Source organism: Acomys russatus, chromosome 7 (genome assembly GCF_903995435.1).
Source record: "Acomys russatus chromosome 7, mAcoRus1.1, whole genome shotgun sequence".
NCBI lineage: Eukaryota > Metazoa > Chordata > Mammalia > Rodentia > Muridae > Acomys > Acomys russatus.
In genome coordinates this window covers 17285013-17304074 of record NC_067143.1, presented here as the reverse complement: position 1 = coordinate 17304074, position 19062 = coordinate 17285013, and the positions used below count along the sequence as shown (strand labels likewise).

Below are 19062 nucleotides of genomic sequence, written 5' to 3'. Positions count from 1 at the left end.
CCATTCTCTTCTTTTTCAGAATATTCCCTCTTTAGTCAAATTTTCCCTCAGAGTTGATGCTTACAATTTTTTTGTAAAGTTGGACAAAATGCTCTTTACTTTCATTTGCACCAGATTTAATATATTAAATAGGAGATAATAGATTTCTTTTAAATTGAGTCTTCCTATCTAACCTCAAGGTATGTCTTTTTATTTGTAACTAAATGTTTTCATTCATATGCATTCCATATACTTCATTAATATAATGGGTGGGAACATCTATTCACTATATTTTATATATGAAATTTGTTTTTCATATTTTTCCAATAGTCTCCATTGAATTTCTAATACGGTAAAATTCCTAGTATTGATTATGAATAAATGAAATCAGAAGTACTTCTAGAAAATATGATTATGAAGTACTGATAGATTTTCTTATAGATAATGTACACAGTAAAGATTTTTCTAGAAACTTACTGGTTTTAAAATATTTGAATTATTATTTTTCATGCTAGCATTTTATGCTATCTGTTTTTATGATAAAATGTGGCCAAGTATAGTCTGGGCCTCATTATGGTGTAGTTCATGTGGGAATTGAACTTTCAGAAATCCTCCTGATTAGCATCTGCTTCAAAATTTAACATTTATCAAAGATATATATTATTAAGCCTTTATTTCTGGTCTAAGTCTAAGTGATTTAGAGTGCATATTGTTCTTGCAGATTGAGTTCCATTCCCAGCACCCTCTGTAATTGCCTTTCATCTCTGTGGGAACTTGGACTCATGTTTACGTACCAACACACCAATAATTTCGCAAAGTAACCCTTTTAAAAGAAAGTCTGAACCCAAGTGTGATGGTGCATACCTTTAATCCCAGCACTAGGGAGATAGAAGCAGGAGATCTCTATGAGGTCCAGGCCATCCTGGCCCACAAATCCTGTTGCAGGATAGCCAGATAAAACTTGCCTCAGAAAAACAACAACAACAACAAAAAAGGATCAGACAAAGAAACAAAAAATCCCAAAGAGACTCTGAATTATGAAGCCACTGTATTTTCTTTATTTATTTTACAGTATTTGTGTGAGACCATTTAAATGACATAGTTTGGTTAGGTGTAGCATGTTAAACCAGTGTATAATAGTATATATACACTTATAATCACTATTGATCATTAGGGAGGACTATGAGTATTTTCAGTCTAGACTATTTGAATCCCTCTCTCAAAATAGAGTATTAAACTGAAAAGACTAAAGTAATTTTCTATATCATTTTGTTTTGGTCTCCACTATAGTCTTATGAGGGTTACCTAAGATCTAGAATTAATATTGATGCTTCACTGTTGGATAACTCACAAGCCTTATGTATTCTTTGCCATATCATTTTCTTGTCCCCTTTCCAAGTGACATAGATTCAGTATGGTTTATACTTAGGATGTTCCGTGGCCTTTGATTTGCGTGGTTTGTACACTGAAGCTTTACAGAATATTTGGCCATTAATCCCCTGATTTCGCCTAATCTTTCTGATTGAGATTATGAGTTATATTGGGATTAGCACTATTGAAAGATTTTGTTTTCATTTTGCTATTAATGACATGTTTGATTTATTTTGGTTCCTCTTACATTCATCTCAGTGTTATTATAAAGTGTTTTATAGGGAGGACTTAGAAAATATCTTAGGCATCATTCATCTAATATTATTGTTCATTAATATCTGTTTATCAAAGATCTGTTATAACTGTTTACTCTATGTGTGTACATTTGTGCACTTGTGTTTCTGTTCTTTGTGGGTTCTCTGGGTAAAATATGAATTTCTTGCCTGTAGCTAGGCAATGCTTGTTTTGGGGTTTGCATGTTTGTGTTTAAAACTGTCTTGGTAGCTTATGCTGCCTCTCTCAGGATAATCCAGTGTTCGTAAATTAATGGCTGGGATTCTATATATACACTGTCATGTCCACCTGTGCATTGTGGTTTGTATCACTCTTTCATTTTATATTTTACTGTTCACAGTTGGAGTAGTTCCTGATATTGTATTTCATTTTCAGTTTATGCCCATATTAACTTAAAAATTTGCTATAATATATGAATGGAATTATTCATTAAATGATAACATGTCATATATACTTAAGGAGTATATGAGTTCATCAAAATATTGAGGAGCATAATCAGTACTGCACCCCAGAGAGGAAAGAGAGGAGAAAATAAGTAGATAAGGAGGTCATCCTGCTAGTGTTTCAGGATAGTTACATAATTTTACAAATGCCAATTAATATGAAGAGACATTAAAGTAAAAGAATTCATTTAATTACATTTTTTAATATTAAAATCCAAAAGGAAATATGGAAAATATTTAATAAATAACATTTTAGAGCAATTGCATAATTTATTGTTTTAAATGAGTACATAATTCCAGATATGTATAATGTTTTTACTATCAGTTGAGACATCTGTGCTGACTTAATTTCCTACATGCTTTTAAAGTCCTATGAAACATGGATATGCAGATATATCTATCTAGATCAGTGGTCTATGTCAGTGATAGATATATCTATCCAATCATGTAGGTCACAACCCCATTGGGGTCAAATGACCATTTCACAGGGGTTGCATGTGAAATATTTATATTACAGTTCTTAGTGTAGCAAAATTACAGCTATAAAGTAGTAATCAAATAATCTATGGTTGACTGCTGCGTTGATGCTACAAAGAGATGATTCTTCCATATGAAAAGCTAGGAAGTAATAGTTAAACTTAAGAGTCTATAGTTATACCATTTCGCTGATTGTACCTGGAAATCTGGTTTGTTGCTTGCAGTTTTTGCAGCTTTCTAAAACCATGGATGGATTTTTATGACTTAAGACTTTCCAACATGAAGAGAGCTAGTCAATAAAGTTCAGCTTGGGTTCCTACTGCTGTGTATATAAGTCCTAGGCCCAAGGTATACGGAACAATGCGCAGTATGGCATGAACTCATTGTGGCTGGCAACAAGTGGCAATGGCAAGAGCCTGTTTGCTATTTTGGGGTCTCCTTGACAATACTGTACTCAGAAGTACTTTAATTCAATATATGGCTTCTGCCATCACCATGCAGTATACCTACGAACTGAAAAATTACCATTCACCTTTTCAATGACATATTTTGTCCTCCAGTGATTGACCCATTCTAACTTTAAGGATTTTCAGTGAAACAAAATTTAAAAATTTAAGTCTAGATATAAATAGTACAGAGAAAATGAGAAATTTGTCTTCCTGGACCTTGGTTTTACCTCACTAGACATTTTCTGCAATTAACCAGGTATATTCAATAATTTAAGAGTTAGTACTTGTTTTTATTATCCTATTCATCATACGTACTCTTAGGAGGAGTCTGTTTCCTAGCTATTGTTAGTAGACAAAAAGCATTGTACAATTATACCTGAAATAGTCTTTTGTGTAGATTCCCAGTAACTGACATATTGGGTCATCTGGTAATATGCTGCTTTTAAAATATAATACTTTTTTCAAAAGTTCCATACTGATTTCCTTAGTGTCTTAACCAGACAATGTTCAACTTCTATAGCCTTCCAATAAATTGTCTTCATAACTATTTTCATTGTGTTAAGTTAGAAATTCAAAGTAGTTTCATTTTCATTTTTGTGAATTTTGTGTCTATTAATCACCTTTAAAGAACTACCACAGCCTAATATCAAACTTGTGATATGGGCATTTCCTTAATACTTAGTTTTGTTTTACCTCTATGTTCTACACAGTAATCTACATGGTAAAAATATTCCCCAATTCTGTAAGCTACATATCAACTTGATGAATAAGTTCTTTTGATGTGTGGACGTTTTCCTTTAAAGACACAAAACTGGAAGTCATATATGTTGAAAACTTGTAAGATAACACAGAAGAAAACTGACAAATCATGAGACAAAGTACCTCCAAAGATGCCAGCAAGTTTGTTATGTGGTGGCCATCTTCTGATGTGCATGTGACCTCCTAAGAGTGGTTTATTATCAGTGAGACTCCAATGGAGAAAAGTGAGTTTTCATTTCAAGCAATTATCAATTGGAGGTAGCTTTTGTTGTGGATGTCATCTGATTTGTGGACTAATGCATGTCCTGTGCATGATGCTACAGTCTCTGAATTTTGATATGTGCATTGGTTGTGCTGTGTTTAAAAGGCCTTGGATCCTTTGTGTCCTTTAAATGCTCTATCAGGATTTCTTTAGCTCTGAGGAGAGGGATTTGATGGAGGACATCATGTTTAGGGCTGTTTGTTCCAAGCGTTCTCACTCTGCATAACACTTGGCCACAGGATGTAAGTATAGCAGTATGTCATTAGGAGTCATTTTATTAATATTCTATTTGTTTTTATGAACAGCATTATGTTTCTTCTACATCCAGGTGATATCATTCTCCAGTTCTTAGTCACCCAAGCAGTGTTGAATATGGGTTCCATTTCTTAGAATAGGCAATAAATCAAATCATATATTGATTTGTTACTTCCACAAACTGCAACTATTGCACCAGCATAACTTGAGGGAGAACACTAATGTCAATGTAAGGATGTGTTGCTGGTTTGGTGTTGGCTTTTCTCTTTTGGTACCATGCAAAGTACCCTCATGTACCGAAGATACTATATTGTTGGTGTGAAGTCTCTATGTAGGTAGTTATCAGCTCCACTTATCCACATTCATTGAGTTTTGTAGATGTCTTCAGCAATAGGACCTTGTCTACTTTGGAAAGAACAACATATAGTCTTGGTAGTAGCCTTGGTTGCTTGGGGATTCCTATGGGGCCTCTTTGTCCAACAACTCAACTAGATGTAACTCGACCCCAGTACTGCAAGATTTATTTGATGACAAGAGATCGCTAGTTTTGCCTCTGTTTTTATTATTTTGCAATTTCAGTTTAATTGTATGCCATCCATTGACATATCCATAACTACCTACTCTGTTTCCCTTTCCAATCCCAGTGTAGGGAGCTTCATTTGGTGATGAGAGATGTTCAGTTGTGGCTATTGATCTCTTGTTAATTTGGTGTTTTCATTAAGAATGCTTTCATATGCCAAGTGGTGGTGGCGCACGCCTTTAATCCCAGCACTTGGGAGGCAGAGGCAGGCGGATCGGTGTGAGTTCGAGGCCAGCCTGGTCTGCAAAGTGAGTCTAGGACAGCCAAGGCTACACAGAGAAACCCTGTCTTGAAAAACCAAAAAAAAAAAAAAAAAAAAAAAAAAAGAATGCCTTCATGGATGTTTTGTGAAAAATTGTGCTAGAATTTTGATGGGGATTGCACTGAATCTTTACACTGATTTTGGTAAAATGGTCATTTAAATTAATCCTACTAATCAATAAACATTGGAGACCTTTTCATCTGCTGATATCCTTCTACAAGTTTTTCACTTGTTTGGTTAGAGATGTTTGTAGAAGTTATGTTTATGGAGGCTACTATGAAAGGAATTGTTTCCCTGGTTGCTTTCTCAGTTCACTTAACAATTTGTAAATAGGAAGGCTACTGATTTTTATGTATTTTTTTCTCCTACTGCCAAGCAACTAGCCTCATAAAAAGAACTAAGGAGCTCATTATGCATCAACTTTATTGAAAAATTTTATGTTTAACTTGGTTTTGAAAGTCTGGAATTCTATGCTAAAACCATCTGATCTTGTTTTGTTTGTTTTTGTTTTGTTTTTAATTGAGACTTTTAATGTTTGCTTCTATTTCATTCACTATTTAAATTGTTTATGTGGTTTTGATTTAACTTTGGTAGCTAGTATATATTATGAAAAATGTGCATTTCTTTTAGTTTTTTTCTTAATTTGGTAGAGTCCAATTTTTTTTTTTTAGAGTCCAATTTTTAAAAGTATGTCATTATTCTCTGGATTTCCTTTTCCCCCTATTACTTTCTGATATTGTTAGTTTTGATATTCCTTCTACACCTTTTAGCTGGATAAGGGTTTGTAAATCTTACTGATTTTTTTCAAATAAACAACTATTTGTTTAATTGGTTCTTTGTATTTTTGCTGTTGCTTATTGCCATTTACTCTTTGAGATGCTGTCTTTTTTCTAGAGAAGAGCTTCTCAACCTGTCATGGTCAAACCACCCTTTTCACAGGGGTCAGTTTTCATATGTCCTCCATATCAGATGTTTACATTATGAATTATAACTACAGTTATGACTACATAACTATGATTCATAGGAGTACTACTGTTAGGAAGTAGCAACAAAATAATTTTATAGTTGGTGGTCACAGCAACATAGAGAACTGTACTAGAAGGTTGAGAACAAACCGTTCTAGAGCTTTCAGGAGTGCCATTAAATTACGAATATGAGATGTTTCTATTGCCACTTAGTTCTTTCTCCAAACTATCCTCTAAGTACTACCTTTGATTTCGGTTTGGATCCACTTTTTTTTTTTTCAGTGAATGGTTCCCAGAGTGTAAGATTTCTGTTATTGATTTCCAACATTGTGTTCAGATAGGATTCATAGTGTTATTTGAGTTTTCTTGAATAATTTGAACTTTGCTTTGTGTCAAAGTATGTGGTTAATTTTGGAGAGAGTTCCATGACCTTTAAGAAAAAGGTAATTATTTTTTGTTTGGGTGCTAAATATCCGTGAGAACCATTTGGATGATGCCATTAGTTAGTTCCAACATTTCTATTGTTTTTGAATTAATACCATGTCTATCAGCAAGAGCTGTGTATTGAAGTCATCTACTATTACTGTTTAAGAGTAAATAGGTGATTTTTTGCTGTAATGTGCTTCTCTTATGAACATGGGTGCCCCTTGTGTTTGGTGTATATGTGCAAAGAATTGCAATAACCTCTTGGTGGATTTTTTCTTTGAGAATGTTCTATCTTTCCATATCTCTTCTGATTAGTTTTGGCTTGAACTCTATTTTGTCAGATATTTAAATGTCTTCACTAGGTTGTCCACTATTTGATCCATTATTCTACTATTTTTTTTATCCATTCTTTTACCCTTTAGTGATGTCTGTCATTGATGCTAAGGTACGTTTGTGGTGAAACAAGATAGATCCTGTTTTCAAGTTGATTTTGTTTTTGTTTTGTTTTGTTTTTTAAAGATTTATTATTGTTTATACAGTGTTCTGCCCGCATGTGCACCATCCTGCCAGAAGAAGGCACTGGATCTCACTACAGATGGTCGTGAGCCACCATGTCGTTGCTGGGAATTGAACTCAGGACATCTAGAAAAGCAGATGGTGCTTTTAACCTCTGAGCCATCTCTCCAGCCCCCTCAGGTCGATTTTTGTTAGTCTTTGTCTTTTTATTAAGGAATTGAGACCTCAATATTGACAGTTACCAATGAGCTGTGTTTGTTGATTACTGTTATTTTGTTGTGGTTTTTTGTTTCTCTCCTTTGATTTCTTGGTCTAAGATTACTTATCCTGAAGTTTCCTTGGATGTTCATAACCTTTTCAGGTTGAAATTTTCTTCCAGTTCATTTTACAGTGCTTGATTTGTAGATTGCTACTGATTATATTTGCTTTCATTATGGAATTTCTATCTCCATCTATTGTGATTGATAGTGCTACTGGGTATAGTATAGTGTGTGCTGGCATGTCTGATCTTTGAAAATTTGTAGAATATCTGTCCAGGCTCTTCTAACTTTTGGGTCTCCATTGAAACGTTGTGTATTCTTTTAATAGGTCTTTCTTTATATGTTAATTGGTGGTTTTCTTTTGCAGCCTTTAATATTTTTCCCTGTATGTTTAGTGTTTTGAAAATTATGTGTCATGGGGCATTTCTTTTCTAGTCTACATTATTTGGCATTCTGTATGCTTATTGTACCTGGATCAGAACCTCTTTTTTTAGGTTAGGGATATTTTCTTCTCTGATTTTGTTAAGTATTGTTGTCTTTCCCCTGAGTTTCTTTTCCTTTCTCTGTTCCTATTATTCATATTAAGTTTTTAGACATAGTCTCAGATTTCCTGGATGTTTACCTGAAATTTTGTTTTGTTTTGTTTTATCATTTTTTTTGAAATATTAATTTCTTCTTTGTATTCATCAGTGCCTGAGATTCTTTTATCTCCGTACTCTATTGATGAGGTTCTTCTGAGATTTTTATTCAAGTTACTAAGTTTTTCACTTCCTGTTTTCACTTTGTTTGAGCTATCTTTCCTTATTCTTTTTTGACATTGATATCTTGGACTGTTTTCATTTCATCTACCTGCTTATATTTTCATAGATTGCATTAATAAATTTATTCCTATCATATATATATATATATATATATATATTTTTTGTCGTACTTTTCTTATTCTTCACTTATATTTTCAGGGCCTAATATAGGAGGGTTTGTCAGTTACAGTGGAGACAAATTTTCCTTGCTGTTATTAATATGTTCTTTTTAATGGAATCTTGGGATCTGTTTTTGGGCTACTCATAATTCTATATGCTAATATCAGCCTTGCCTTTATTGGATGGGTGTTCTGTTCATTTCTTTATGTTATTCTTTCTATTTCTTAAGAAAGTATGTTTGCCTGGTATAGGAATATTTCTCAAATCTTGCCAAATGTGGCCACAGTATTTTCTAGGAATATTGTGTTTCTAGGTATTTTTATTATTTATATTTTTCTTTTTAATTTATATTACATCCACATTGCAGCCCACTCCTTCCTCTCCTCCCAGTCCCACCTTTTCTCCTCCCTCCATTCCCTCCTTCCTCTTATCAGAGAAGATAGCTGCCCTCTGCCCCTTGCTATCCCTGTATTTTATGTTGCATCAGGAATAAGGTCATCCTCTTCTACTGTGCCCAGAGGAAGATGCTCAGGTAGGGAGGAGTGACCCAACATCAGGCAATAGAGTCAAAGTCAAGGACAGTTTTTGCTCCAGTTGCTAGGGGACCAACATGAAGTTGTTGATCAAGCTAAGTCCACCCAGCAATGAGTTCAAACAGATGGTTAGACTTAACCAACCATAAGGTGGAGATCTGTGAATCTCTAAGAAGAATTGTGGTCCAGAATGGAACAAGATCTCCACAAGAAGACTAATAGAGTCAAATAACCTAGGCCTGCAGGGGATCATAGAAACTGAACCACTAACATAAATGCTTGCATGGGATAGACCTCTGTCCCCTACATTTATGAGGTTATTAAGTATTTTGAGAGCTTAGCTTGAGCTAGAACAGTGGGATTGAGAAGGGTCCAAAGGAGGGTGAAAAGCAGGCTTTGTCATCAGGATCTCCAAAGAAAATGGGAATAGAGAAGAGGAGAGGCTCCAGTATGAGATCTGATATAGGGCTCAGGATAAAGCTTGGTGATTGGAATTAGAAGAAAGGAGGAGATCACTTGGGTCCCCAGCTGGTGTGATCAGCAGGTTTCAAGGAAGTAACTGTGGGACCTACTTATATTTTAAGTGATATTTTATTTATCCCCTTTCCAACCTTCCTACATACCCGGATTCATGTTTGTTCTTCTCTCTCTTCTCCCTGCCTCTTCCCCCAATAAATAATAGTAAAAGAAAAATATCAAAAACTTTGTTTTAGATGACTTCTCCTAGACTTGACACCTGTTGCCTTGGAATCTGGTCAATACATCACACCAACGAAAAATATTTCCTGTCACCCAACAACAACTAAATGGGGAAATGGTGATATCTCTTCACTTCCATCAGCTATGATTAGATATGGTCTGAGTTAAACATAAGCAGACTTTATGCATATTGCCAGTAATAGTGTCAGGAGTTGGCTCTTGCCCATGGCATGGGTCTTGGTTTTGTGCCAGGCCTTGGTCGGAAATTCCCCTAATCTCTCATCTCTCTGTTGTAGGCAGGGTAAATTAAAGGTCAATTTTATAGTGAGTGGGTTAATGTTCCCCTACCACTTCTAGGAGTTCTATATAAAGGATGGCTTCTTCAGTCTCCATGACTTGTGCTACTGACAGTCTCACAGTCACTCCCATATCCTCCCAGAAGCCTACCCTGTCATAGGTCTCCAGGTAGTCTCAGAGATGCCCCAAGCTATGGGTTCTCTTCTCCCTGCATGCCCTCTGTCCTCCTGCCCACCCCTCTATCTCTGCTCTCCCCACATTAGATCCCCACCCTCATTTCCTTCAGCAAACTCTCTCCTATCCTATTCCTTCTCTTCAAGCACTTTCCTGTCTATTTTGTTTTCTCCTCTCAGTGAGAATCATGCATGATCTCCTCGGCCATCTGTGTTACTTAGCTTTTTTGGATCTGTGAATTCTAGTATGGTTATCCTGTACTATAATGGCTAACATCGCTTATAAGTGAGTACATACCATGTGTGTCTTTCTGGGTCTGGGTTATCTCACTCAGGATGATACTTTCTGGTTTCATTCATTTGCTGCAAATTTCATGATGTCCCTGTTTTTAATGTCTGAGTAGTATTCCATTTTGTAAATGTAGGACAATTTCTTTATCCATCCTTCAGTTGAGTGGTATCTAGGTTGTTTCTAGATTCTGGCTATTATGAATAAAGCTGCTATGAATACAATTGACCAAGTGTCCTTTTTGTATGATGGAACATCTCTTGGGTATAGCAAGAAGGTGTAGCATGGTCCTGAGGTAGAGCTATTCCCAGATTTCTGAGAAATTTCTAGAGTGATTTTCAAAGTTGTTGTACAAGTTTTCACTCCCAACATCAAAGGAGGAATGTCCCTCATTATCCACATCCTTTCCAGGAAGCTGTCTCCTATGACAATGAGTTCAAGGCTGTTCCTCACTTTCTTTTCTAATGAAATTACTGTTTCCCATTTAATCTCAATGTCCTTGATCCACCTGGACCTGAAATGGGGTGCACATGGGCCAGAATGGGGCAGGTCTCTCCACTACTATATTTCCTGGGAGGATATTCCAGGCTGGGGATAGTGGTTCACAGGGTCTCACCTAGTGGTCCTTTGGGCCCATTGGCCTCCATCAATGCAGGTACTGATGAGGTCAATAGATGGAGGGTGCAAGGAGCCTAGCATAGCTCACAGTATCTGTGTTTGCCCTGTAACTTTGTGCAAGCATGGGGCTTATACAAATCTCACCTGTCTTTCCCAGGTGGCTGCTGAGGTCCTCCAGGCCAGGGAGGGTACACTGTTCCCAAAATGAGGTGTGCAACATACACGGTATATCTTTCTGTTGCTGGGTTTGCTGGGAGGAAAAGGAAGTCCAGGAATTGTGGTTCACAGTGTCTCACCTGGTGGTCCCTATGGCATAATGGCCTCCAAGAATGCATGTAGGTGAGAGGTCCAGTAGATGGAGGTGTTGGGGAGCTGGTCAAAGATGACCACTTCTATAATTTTTCAGTGGCCTAGTGCAGGCAGGGAGCAGGTCCTAGAGATCCCCCTTGTCTTCCCCAGGTGACTTCCAGGGATTCCAAGGGATGGGGAACTCTATTTGCTTTCTTCTATAGGTAGATCTGAACAGGGGCTCTAGGATTACTGCATGTTTTTCTTGGTTGGTGCAAGTTTGTACAGGCCTCCATGGGTTTCCTTAGGGGGTTCCTGAACTCTCTGGGTTCTTCCATACCCCCATTCTTCCATACCATTCTCAGTGCTCCACCTGGAGTCTAGCAGCAAGTTCCAGCATCTGTCCCAATCCCTTGCTCAGTGGAGTCTTTCAGAGAACATTTATGTTGGGCTAATATTCACTTATAAGTGAGTATATATGATGTGTGTTTTTCTGAGTCTGGGTTACTTAACTCAGGATGGTCATTTCCAGTTCCATCTATTTGCCTGCAAATTTCATGATTTCCTTGTTTTTAATAACTGATCATTACTCCATTGTGTAAATGTACCACAATTCCTTTATAGCCAGATTCTGGCTATTATGAATAAAACTACTATGAGCACAGTTGACCAAATGTCCATTATGGTGGAGCATCTTTCACATATATGCCCAAGAGTGCTATAGCTGGGTCTTACCATACCACTATTCCCAATTTTCTGAGGAAGTGGCTGATTGATTTCCAAATTTGTTGTAAATTTTGAAATCCCACCAGCAATGTAGTATTCTCCTTTTTCCACATCCTTGTCAGCATGTGCTGTCACTTGAGTTTTTGATATTAGCCATTCTGACACATGTGAGATGGAATCTCAGAGTTATTTTGATTTGCATTTCCCTGATGACTAGGAATGCAGAGTATTTCCTTAGGTGTTTCTCAGCCATTTAATATTCTTCTGTTGAGAATTATCTGTTTAGTTCAGTATGCCATTTTTTAATTTGGATTATTTGGTTTGGTGGTGTTTACTTTCTTGAGTTCTTTATATATTTTGCATATTAGCCCTTTCTCAGATGTAGAGTTGGTGAAGATCTTTTCCCATTCTTTAGGCTGTTATTTTGTTCTGTTGACAGTGTCCTTTGCCTTACAAAATCTTTTCGGTTTCATGAGATCCTATTTGTTAGTTGATGATCTTAGAATTGGAACTATTGGTGGCATGTTCAGGAAGTTGTCTCCTGTACCAAGAGTTCTAGGCGTTCCCCAATTTCTGCTCTAACAAATTTAGTGTGTTTGGTTTTATATTGAAATCTTTAATACATTTGGACTTTAGTTTTATGCAGGTGATAAATATGCATCTATTTGCATTTCTCTACATGTAGACGTCCAGTTAGACCAGCACCATTTGTTAAAGATGATTTCTATTTATAGTTTTGGCTTCTTTGTCAAAAATCAAGTGTCCACAGGTGTGTGGGTTTATTTCTTGGGCTTAAGTTTGATTACATTGATTAAGCAATTTATTTCTAAGTGAGTAGCATGCTGTTTTCATAACTGTTGCTCTATAGTACATCTTGAGATCAGGGATGGACATTGCTCTGGAAGATCTTTTAATGTACAGGATTGTTTTAGCTTTTCTGTTTTTTTTTTTTTTTTTTTTTTTCCATATGAAGTTGAGAATTACTCTTTCTATTCCTAGGTCTGTAAAGAAATGTATAGGAATTTTGATAAGGATTTCATTGAATCTATAGATTTGTTTTATAAGATAAGCGATTTTTACTATATTGATCCTCCTGATCCATGAGCATAAGAGATCTTTCCATCTTCTGATGTCTTCTTTATTTTCTTTTATCAGAGACTTGATGGTTGTTTTTGTTAGTTTTTTTTTGTTTTGTTGTTTTTTGTTTTTTGTTTTTTTGTTTTGTTTTGTTTTTTTTTTTTGGTGTTTTGAAACTGTTTCTATGCATAACCTTGGATGTCCTGGACATGCTTTTTTAGACCAGCTTGGCCTCAAACTCAAAGATATATGCCTGTCTCTGCCTCCCTAGTGCTGGGATTAAATGCACATGCCACCATGCCCAGCTTCACACTTGAAGTTTCTTTCATACAAGTCTTTCATTTGCTTGGTTAAAGTTATACCAATATACTTTATATTATTTCTGCCTATTATGAAGGGTGTAGTTTCCCTAATTTCTTTGTTAGCCTGTTTGTTATTTGTAGGCTGGAGGGCTACTGATTTTTAAAAATTCATCTTATATCCAGCCATTGTGTGGAAGGTGTTTATCAGTTGTAGGATTTATGTGGTGGAATTTTGGGGGTCAGTTATGCATATTATCATATCATCTGCATATAGCAATACTTTGACTTTTTCCTTTCCATTGTGGTCCCTTTGATATCATTTTGTTGTCTTATTGGTCCAGCTAGAACTTCAAGTACTCTATTGAAGAGATATGGAGAGAGTCAGCAGCTTCTCCTAGTCCCTGACTTATGTGGAATTTCTTTGAATTTATCTCCATTTAGTTTTATGTTGGCTTGCTGTACATAGCCTTTATTACTTTTAGGTGTGTGCCTTGTATCCTTGATCTCTCCAAGACTTTAAACATGAGCAGATGTTGGATTTGGTCAAATGCTTTTTATGCATCTAAAGAGATGAGCATGCTGTCTTTTTCTTTCAGTTTGTTTGTATGGCAGATTACATTGATGGATTTCTATATATTGAACCATCCCTGCATGCGTGAGATGAAGCCTACTTGGTCATGATGAATGATATTTTTCATGTTATTGTGGATTCCATCTGTGAGTATTTTATTGAGTATTTTTGTGTAAATCATCATGAGAGAAATTGGTCCGAAATTATATTTCTTTTTTGGGTGTTTGTGAGGCTTAGGTATTAAGGTGACTGTAGCTGCATAGAAAGAGTTTTGTAATGTTCCCTCCATTTCTATTTTGTAGAGTAATTTGAATAGTATCTATATTAGCTCTTGTTTGTAAAGCTGGTAGAATTCTGCCCCGAAACTATTTGACCCTGTTCTTTTATTTGGGCGGGGGGGGGGGGGGGGGGGCGGCAGTATGACTGCTTCTATTTCATCAGGAGAAATAGGACTATTTAATTTGTTTTCTTAATCTTGATTCAACATAGGCAAGTGGAATCTATCAGGAAAACCATCCATTCCAATTAGATTTTCAAATTTTGTACCACATGGGCTTTGAAAGAAGACTTAATGATTCTTTGGATCTCTTCAGTTTCTTTTGTAATGCCTCCTTTTTAATTTCTGATTTTGTTGATTTTTGATATTATTTCTTAGTTTGGCTGAGGGTTTCTCTATCTTATAGATTTCTCTCAAAGAACCAGCTCTTGGTTTAGCTGGTTCTTTGAATTATTCTCCTTGTTTCTATTTTATTGATTTCAGCACTGAGTTTTATGATTTACATCCATCTACTCCTCTTGGATTTTTCTACTTCTTTTTAAATTCCTGGTGTGTTGTTACGTAGCCTGTATGAGATGTTTCCAATCTCTTATGCAGGCATTTAGTGCTGTGAACTTTCCTTTTATCGCTGATTTTTGTGTTTCCCATGAATTTGAGTATGTTGTACCTTCATTTTCATTGAATTTTAGGAAGTCCCTAATTTCTTTATTTCTTCTCTTAACCAGTTGTCATTGAGTAGAGAGTTGTTCAGTTTTCATATGTATGTAGGCTTTTTGTTATTTGGGTTGTTGTTGAGGTCCACCTTTAGTCCATGTTGGTCTGATAGGATAAAAGGTATTATTTCAATCTTCTTGTATTTGTGGAGGCTTGCTTCGTTACCTAATATATGGCCAATTTTGGAGAAGGTTCCTTGAGTTGCTGAGAAGATATATTATTTTGTCTTTGGGTATAATGTTCTGTAAATATTTGTAATGTCCAGTGGATTCATGACATCTGTTAGTGTCACTACATCTCAGTTTTGCCTCTGTTTCATTGACCTATCTTTTGTGTGAGAATCGATGTGTCATTTAAGCTTTATTACTGTTTCTTTTAAAAATGTGGGTGCCCTTGTATTTGGGAAATAGATATTCAGAATTGTGAGATCATTTTGGTTTAGTTTTCCCTTGATGAGCATGAAGTGTCCTTCTTTATCTCTTTTGATTAATTTTAGTTGGAAATCTATTTTATTAGATAGCAGAATAGCGACTACAGCTACCTTCTTGTGTCCATATTCTTGCAAGACATTTTCCAAGTCTTTTACCCTGAAGTAATGTGTATCTTTGTGGATGAGGTTTGTTTCTTGAATGTAGCAGAATGTTGGGTTTTGTTCATGCATCCATTCTTTTCTGGATTTGTGGCCCCTACACTCATGTATACAAACACACAGAGAAATATACACATATATACACAATTTCAATTTTTAAAATAAATGTAGGGATATGTGTATAAACAAATCTGCTACACGGTCAGCTTTTGTGTGCCTTGATAGATATATATTACTTACCTATGATTCAAAAAAAGAATGCTAGCCAGATAGTGCTTGTGTATGTCCTTCATCCCAGCATGTTACAGAGGCTAATGATATTCTTATATATCCTAATCTTACCTTTAATGTATTAGGTAGCATAGGATAACTATTCAACTTTTTGTTTCTCTGCTCAGTCTTTAGGAGGATTCTGGGATTACAGTCATGTATTATAACATCAGGTTTCTATGGTTCTCAGGCTCAAACTAATATTCCTGCAGGGTGTACAACTACTGTATCAGTTGAACTACTATATATCTAGCCAAAGGTAAAATGTTATATTTTAATACTTTAGAGCCTAGTGTCATAGATGATTCCTATACACCCCATAACCAGGAAGTTGATGTAGGAGGATCACAAGAGTTCAAGGCCATTGTAAACTATTTAATATATATGGTATAATGGCATTTACCCTTAATCCCTTTATTCAATATGCTTAGTTGCAAAGGGCACTGAGAATTCCAAGGCTATCTGGCTAGGATAGAGAACCAGCCTATGTATAAAAATAGCAATAGTAAACAAATAATAAATACATAAGCCAAGACAATTTGGGTACTTCCATGTATGCTGTGTATGTCAGTCAAACAATTTTCTGGCTACATTCTGGTCATAGTATGTGCCACTTTTCTTTCATATATTCAACAGCTTTACCAAACAATTTTCAATGTAATAAGTAAGATTTTGTGCTGGAGAGATTGTTCAGAAGTCAAGAGCACTGGCTATTCTACCAATGATCCTGAGTTAAATTCCCAGCAAACACATGGTTCATAACCATCTACAATGAGACCTGGTGTCCTCTTCTGATCTCCAGGTACCCATGCAAGCAAAATAAAGTATAAATGGTAAATAAGTAAATATTTAGAAAATAATTTCAGTTGAGTATACTGATGCATGCCTATAAATTTAGATACAGGGAGGATTATGAAGTTCTATTTTGAATTCAGGAATAGTCTAGGGTATTCCAGAAAGCCTATCTTAAAAAGTAAGTTATACTTTTAGATAGTTATAGCCTGTCATATCTATGTCAATCTAAATCAGAATGTTTAGTTTTTATGGACTTTATTTTTCATGGGGGTGACAGGCATCAGGCCCACTGTTGTATTATGTGTAAATTTTTGTCTAATATTATATTAAATCTAATATGTTTATAATATTTGAAGATAAAATATATCATGCTTGAATTTCATTAAACATACAGTATATGAGATTATGAAGTGATTGTCAGCCTTCGAAAGAAAAATACTGCTTCTCAATTTTGATTCAGTTTCTATATGAGAGTTATATAAATGATGATTTATTATATTTGCCTATTTTTTCCATAGGAATAGTCATGGAGTAGTGTTGCCCAATTCTATGCCTATCTACACAGTAGACTTAATACAGAAGGGCTACAAGTTTAAGGACATCTTGACAACCCTGAGAATTTCACCTTGGAACAATAAAAAAAGGTGATATTATCTGCATAGGGCCTATAATCTTTTATCTGCATACTCAGTAAGTTTACATTTTCTAGTTATAAATAAATGTTTAAGAATATACCAGTGGTGGATGGACAGAGAAAAACTAGGACGCAGGTAAAGAAAGCTCCCTAAGAGGTATAAATGTGCCAAAAAGATATTAGGATGTTACATTTGCTACATGTAGCCCAAGGGAGATGAAGGTTGAATCTTAATTCCATTTACATGATTTCAGATGTTGCTTACCATAGTGGGTAGTACACAGTTCTTGAGGTGCAAGTAGACTTTCGATGGGTGAATGAATAAAGATTTTTAAATATTTTCAAGTACTATCTGCTCTCTTCTCACATGTCTCTTTTAAAAGCTATCACCAAATAAACATCTTCTATAGGTAAGATCATAAAGGTATATACTGTGATAATTATTTGTCCACATTGCTTATAAGTAATTACTTAGCTGGGAGTGATAGCTCATATCTTTAATTCTAGCTCTCATGAGGCAGAGACAAGAGGATCTCTGAGCTCAAGGATAGCCTAGTCTATAGTGTTCCAGGACAGCCAGTTCTAAAAAAATTGTCTTAAAAATTAACCAAATGAACAACATATTAATACCTTAATTGTTTAAATTTTCTTAAGAAACATACATTATGGCTTATATATTTATCAACTGTATTTTTATAAAAATAATGTTATTATGGGGCAAAAATTTTGTGAATTTGGTATATGAAATACAAATGCTTACTCTTAGGGATTTAGTTACTTTTTGAATCAAACACCATGACCAAGGGAACATATAAAGGCCATCATTCACTAAACATTTATAGTTCAGTGTTTGTTAATGACCATTGTGGGAGGGAACATGAACCATGCAGGCAGGCATGATACTGGGGTAGTAGCTGAGATGTGATAGCTTGATATAATAGCAAAAGACAGAGAGCTAGCTGGGAATTACCTGGGCTTTTGAGACACTGAAACTCAACACTAGTGACATACCTCCTCCAACAAGCTCATACCTCCCAATAGCTTCTAAAGAGTTCTAAAAAAAAAAAGAAAAAAAAAAGAGTTCTAAACAACTGAGGCTGTATTGCCTAAAATTATGTCTTAAGGTTAAATTACTTTGCTCAAGTGATTTCTGAAATGTTTCTAACCTGTTCCAGGCCCACTTGCCCAAGGACAGAAAACATCTTGGAATGCTGGGGCTGTTGTTTGTTTGGAATGCTGGGGCTGTTGTTTGTTTTGAATGCTGGGGCTGTTGTTTGTTTGGAATGATGGGGTTGTTGTTTGTTTGGAATGCTGGGGCTGTTGTTTGTATAAGATAACAAGTCACCTGTTTTTGCTTCTGTAAATAAGATTATTTGCTGAACTGTACACAGTGTGCTTGATCACATGTAGGTAGGAGGCACTGAGGCATACAGTACATTAAGATGTATGCTTTTCTCAAATTGGATAAAGGCAGGAAGGAGAAAGCCTTTTGAGTTTTGCCTCTAAAAGCTCCATACTAATGCATCATATTCTGAAATCCTGAATATGGACCTGGGCAATGTCCGTTGACCTGGCCAGTATTTAATAAAGCTTGCTTCAGATTTGGCTTAAAAATTGCGGTAATATCTTATTTTTGCCAATGGGTTTAGCAGGGACCAAGAATTCAAATATACAAGCTCATGGTGACCATTCTCACTCAAACCACTGAATTCCAGTCCCTGGCCTACTTAAGCTTCTGATCATATCATGTTTCAAAATTTAGTCCATTTTCAGAACTCCCCATAGTCCTTGACAGTTTAAAATCCCAAAGTCTCATATGACCCCAAGGCATACTCTTAATTATAAAGCCTGCAAAGTTAAAAATCAAAAAGTAAATTATACACTTCCAGAAAAATTACACAAAATGTATGTTATCCTTCCAGGAATATAGGAATGAAGGCATACCAAAGAAATACTGTATCAGAGTAAGACTAATACCCAGGAAAACAAACT

General features: G+C 35.7%; 1 long non-coding RNA gene across 2 annotated transcripts; it reads left to right on the top strand.

Annotated features, from left to right (window-relative positions):
• The first annotated feature begins 71 nt into the window (after positions 1–71).
• Positions 72–16412, top strand: LOC127191530 (uncharacterized). 2 transcript variants are annotated; one of them, XR_007830919.1, is made up of 3 exons: positions 72–179; positions 15770–15900; positions 16278–16412. It is a non-coding gene; the product is annotated as an uncharacterized LOC127191530 (long non-coding RNA). The 2 variants fall into 2 exon arrangements; XR_007830918.1 differs by lacking the exon at positions 72–179 and adding an exon at positions 13885–13937.
• Positions 16413–19062: the final 2650 nt, after the last annotated feature.